At 33.3% G+C, this 5,840-nt stretch overlaps 1 non-coding gene across 1 annotated transcript; it reads right to left on the bottom strand.

Annotated features, from left to right (window-relative positions):
• Positions 1-5,299: 5,299 nt before the first annotated feature.
• Positions 5,300-5,361, bottom strand: LOC116463063 (U7 small nuclear RNA). The gene has a single exon (XR_004246536.1). It is a non-coding gene; the product is annotated as a U7 small nuclear RNA (small nuclear RNA).
• Between the last annotated feature and the right edge of the window lie 479 nt (positions 5,362-5,840).

Genomic DNA, 5,840 nt, shown 5'->3' on the forward strand with positions numbered 1-5,840 from the left:
GGATAGCATTAGGAGATATACATAATGCAAAATGACGAGTTAATGGGTGCAGCACACCAACATGGCACATGTATACATATGTAACAAACCTGCACGTTGTGCACATGTTCCCCAAAACTTAAAGTATAATAATAAAAAATTATAATTAAAAAATACATATATATAAAATTTACAGGATAAATGATTGGACAATTCACTATAATAGCAATTACCTTTATTATTCATTTTTAGATATGTCTTGTAAGATGAAATTGATCTCATGCATATTATCTTCTACCATTTCATTTATAACTGTATAACAAGTCCCAGAAACAAAATGTCCCAAGAGACCACAAGAAACCATAATCTTTTTAATCTTTTTCTCCAAATTGGCTAAAAGAATTATAGAATGTTTATAATCAAAGCTTTAAAATACCTCCTATTTTAATGGAACAAAAGATAAATTACAGTATGAAGAATTTCACTAGTGCTTTGTACTAAAATCTACTCTACTGGAATATTAATGACATCCTGCAGTTTAACTCTAACACACCAGAAACTCTTTTAATTTGCACTTTAAATAAGTTTTCTTCCTTCAGAACAGTGTTTATAGTTATTGCATTTCTACAAACTGCTCAATAGGTAAATTCAAACCAAATAGTAGAAAGGAGAAATAAATGACTTCATATATCTTGGCAAAAAGTAAGTTATGGGATCACAGTTAGAATGGTTTATAGTGCCCCTTATTCCATGTTTATTTTCTTTTCTCAGCAGTAAAAAGGAAAATCCTTTCTCCTCAAAGTATTTCTGGCTGGCAGCTGCTGAGGTGAGGATCATGATTTCCTGATTCTAGCTTGGTTAGATTCAGCTTATACTATAGACATAGAAATATTGGTACAGCAAGTAAGTGCAAAAACAATCAGCAAATGTCCCTAAACACAACCCATCTTCTGCCCTCAGTCCATCTTGATACTCTTTGCAATTTCATGAGTTTCTCATGAACTTCCTACTATAAGTTTCTAGAATTACATATTTAAAAGAAAAGCCATCTATTTGGATTCACCTTTCTTGTATTCAAAATAAATTTAATAAGTATGCAACATGAATTCTTGTATTTTGGGATTAGCTTTTGCAATAGCAGTTGTTTTCACTTGGCTTCTTGGGATTGAGAATGGAAGAGAGAAAACAGGTTACTCTTCTGGATACACAAGGATAATGACTGAGGTCACATGTCAAATTCTCCTGTGAAAATGTTACTGGCATTTTGACAAATGTTTTATATCTTACTTTTCATTTAAATAATAGTTATATGATAAACTCAGTGCCTATGAATATTTTAGCTGTTACCACCTCATAGACAATATAAACAGGTAAAGAAAAAAAGGTGGCTACAAAACCTTGGCTAAAACTGAGTGTAATTACTGAGGATTCTCAGTAAATGAGTCCTTCTATAGCCTTCTTCAGGGTTTCTTAACGCCTAGATTATGCTTATTTTAACTTTCTAGGATTTAGAAAGTCAATTTTCCATTCAGGAGGTTCCCCAATCCTGAATATCTAGTATTTTTTTGTTGTTTTAAGAATAAGGAGCAGTGGAAATTAAAATTATATTTACCCTTAAAATAGTTCTCAAGGCAAGTTTGCTTATGATGTACTTTGAAATTGTATACAAATTAAGTGAGCCTATATTTTAGATAATCTTTTCTTTCAGTTGTATACATTGAACAGTAAAGCATCTTGCAAATCATGAATATCTAATTAGATGTCACAAGGGAGCAGACCCATTTACATAGTCCAGTGATTGTAGTTAATAAATGATTAAGAAGTACTTGATTGTAATGAAAAATAAAAGGTATCTTTGAAAATGTTTAGAAATATTAGTACAACATATTGATAAAACAATAACCTATAGAGCTTTTTTGTTTTCAATGCACTTTTCCATATATTAATACTTTTGAGCCTTTCAATGATTCAGAAAACTAGGACAAATGTATTTATCCCCAACACACAAACTAAAGAAGCAAGGTAGCTCAGACCTGTTGACCAACTTGCTCAAGGCACACCGTTTGCAAGTTACCCAATCTAAGCGTAGACTTGAGATATATGTGAATTTTTAAATAAACCAAAAGCAAAGAATTTGTTTCCTCAAAAATACCCCAAACAAAAACACGCCATATTATCAGTAATTATTATAACATTATAACTTTTTAATCATGAGTGATAAAACAGCACAAACTATTAATCAATTTTTAAGAGAATAATGTAGGCTAGATTGTCCAAGTTAGTGAAAACTATTGTTATTTTCTACCAAATATCTATTGCTATTATTCTCAAAACCTCATCAAATTCCTTTCAAGTCCAAACTATACACAAAGTATAGTCGTCAATTTAAATAGTGTAGTCTTAGTAACACACAGGCCTGGGTATAAAAAGAGATATAACTTTATATATATGTAGGTGAAGGTTTTCTTGACGTTCTCATTTCAATGAGAAGCTGAAAATTTTCAACTTTTAATTCAAGTTTATGAAATTACTCCTACTATTAAATTTAGTTTATTGAGATTTTTAAACTCAACCAATCAAATATTCTTTCTCTCTCCTTCCTCCATTCTCCCTTTGGGCAGTTAAGCTTCTAGAAGCTTACCTTTCACCTGGATTGAGCAAAGGACCATTTCTTTGCATGACATCTTCAGCCACACTGATTTATGTTTCATTAGTAGCTGCTGTCTCTTATCCTGGTAATCATAATGTCACCAAAACTCCAGGGGTTCAGTATAGGTCCTGCTGCTTGTGGCATGAATGCCAATCACTGAGACAAGGAGTACTGTCAGGGAAGAAGGCTTTAATCTGGTGCTGCAGCCAAAGATAACAGGAGATAAAGTAGGAAATCCATCTTCCACCCAACTAAAATGGTGGGGTTTATATAGCAGGAAAGGTGGAAAAACAGGAATTAGGGAGTGGTAACGAAGCAGTCATGATGGGTGGGGGGGGCTGGTGTCTCACTTTCTGGACACAGTAATCTGATGAGCTTTAGTTTCTTCACTGAGGGCAGTTTCCTGAGGAAGTCAGATGAGACAAATGAAAGTCTCAAGTTTTAAAACAAGGGAAGGTCAATTTATCTGTCTATTCAGAAAACCATAAATATTATTTGTATGAGACAATTGGGCCAGTTTCAATAGTGTGCAACCATTTGTTGGTGCGATTCCCAGCTTTGCTATAGCCTCTATTCCAGCAGTCTATATTCACATCATCTAAATCCTAGCTCTCAGCCTCTTCTAGTTTCAAGCATTTCTGAGGAAAATACATTAAAAAATTAACTATCTCTAAGGTAGGCAGAAGGGAAATGTACTGTCTAAATACTCTCTAAGCAGGACACTCTAAGACACTCTAAGAGGACATTGAATGGGGAGAAGGGAAGAGAACTCAATTAAAGCCCCAACACATCATCCTCCTTCACGTATTCTATTTCCTCTCTTTGTTCAGAAATTGATTTTGTCTGTTGATTAGTAGTACAATAACTCTTACATTCCTTTTTAAACAAATGTTTACTGAATCCAGGAAAAATTCAGATGCTATGCTAGATTTTTTGTTCCAACATGAAGACAACACAGTCTGTGTTTAATGTGCTCACAATTTTATCATAGATGACCACATAAATAGATAATTAGGGTGTAATCAATAAAAGACTGTAATAATGAATCGAGTAATGTGAAAAGAGTGTTCCACTGGAAAGGTCTTTAAAAGTTTCATAGAGTCAGTTATCTAATTTTGCTCAAGAGAATTGAATAGAAATTTCAAAGGTGTGTCAGGGTAAAGTGAGAGAAATCATTACTGAGACTATTGGACAACATTGCTATTGTGTGATTAGAATTTCTGTGTAACCAGAGGAACTTTTGTACTTTATCAGGGACACAGTACAATTTTACTTGAGCACAAGAAGTCTCAATTAGAAATAAATTAACAAGAAAATTACTGTAGTTTATCCTTAACCACCATTTGTAATACTTTGAATTTCTCTGCTAACACGAACTGATCAATTGTTTGACTCTGTTACGGAATTAATTACTTAATTCAGTCAAATTGGTAATCAGATTAATTGGCTGGTTAAATCAATTGTCATTGTCAAGTTGGGTGAGACAGAAAAGATTGAATTGTATAGTTTATTATAAAGGCAGGAGCTGGCTCTCAAATTTTATGTTTCTTATTTAAGTAATATCTATAGATTTTTAAAAAACTTGTTTACATTTTTGCATGGAACTTATGATTGAGCTTTTACAATCTTGTGGTGTAAGTGATGGAAGTGTTTTTGACTCCATTTTACTGATAGAAATAATGAGGTATATCAGGGTTAAGTGATTGTTGACTATATGACTGTACTGCAAATAAATGGCAGATTTAGGACTTGAACTGAAGGGTTGCTGACTCTAAATCTGGTACTTTTTTTTTCTAGAAATAGAGAGGAATGAAATATTGGGTATAGAAATTTTAAAAGTCATCAGTAATTAAAAGATATACTAAGTCATGAGGAATTTTTATCTCACCACAGAAACATTTTCCTTCCTTAAGATTAGGGTGGGATAGTATTTTCTGCAGTACATTTGAGAAATGGTTAAGTCTGAGGGATGACCTGGCACGTTATTGGAAATAAAGTACCATCAAGAAAAACATGTGTTACCAATCATTATCCTGAAGCTTTTCTAGTATTAAGTGGACAAATACTTACAGGATCTCATGTGAGCTTCACTGTAATGTTGGCAAGGTGATACATAATTCTAAAGCCCATGTTTTTTTTCCGTTTGGCCAGTTGAGCGAAGATTCTTATTTAAGTGTCCACAGCACGATTGGTACTATTGGAAATGGAAACAATGAAAGATTCGTTTTTTAATTCAAAATGTTACCTTTCTTTCTTTTTCCTTCCTACCTTCTTTTCTTTCTGCACAAGCACTCATTGAACATCACACTGTACCAGGCACTACTGCAGGAGTGTGAATAGTAAACAATGTCTAAAATATGCTCTAGCTCCTGGCAAAGCTCACAGCTTAATGATGGAGATGGAATTCCCACTCATGAAACAATTGAGTAATTATAGTCTGAACAGTAAGTTATTAGCTAGAATTATACAGTTATATTGATAAGAAAAATAGTTGATCAGTTTAATCCATTAATTGAATTTAAGCAGAACTCACAATTCAAACCCCTAGGGATGAGTAAGAGAAGTAAACCTTATGGAAACTATGATACATTGGAGATTATATGTTCTGACTAAAAGGTTCAACAGCCTCTGTGGTTTTTCCTTGTTTGATTGTTTGTTTGTTGTTTTTTAAGGGGCTTTCCAGTAAAAACCAGAAAGCCTGCTAAACAAATTCTAAAAGAGCTATAACACTTAGCCCCTGTGCTGTGGAAGAATATTGTTAAGTAGAAATTCAAACTATGCACTGCCAAATTAGCCTCCTCCCTCTTTTTTTTTCCTAGAAATCTGGAGTTTAAAATTATTTTCTGAACTCTCTTGTTTTTTAAAGATGGTAAGTAAAATAGACTTTGGAAAAAGATCGTGTGGGACAAACAAAGCAATCATGACCATGAGTTTGCAAACTCTAAGTTTTTAAATTACAAAAGTGTAGGATTACCAAATGTGATAACGTTTTTTGCAAGACACCTTATAACAAGTTTGATCAGAATTGGATTTTTCTCTGGGCATAGGAAAGAATGCTAAGCTACAAATTGAGAAGTACAACAGTAAAGAGAAGAGCAGAGGGGACAGGAGTGGAGGGGGTAAAAGATAAGGGAAGGAAAGAAGGGAAAAATAATCTCTTTGTTCACAAATGCTGTCTTTGTGATGGCTTCATTTTTACCCTCAAATTTAT

The sequence above is a fragment of the Hylobates moloch genome, unplaced genomic scaffold, assembly GCF_009828535.3.
Source record: "Hylobates moloch isolate HMO894 unplaced genomic scaffold, HMol_V3 SCAFFOLD_24, whole genome shotgun sequence".
Lineage (NCBI taxonomy): Eukaryota > Metazoa > Chordata > Mammalia > Primates > Hylobatidae > Hylobates > Hylobates moloch.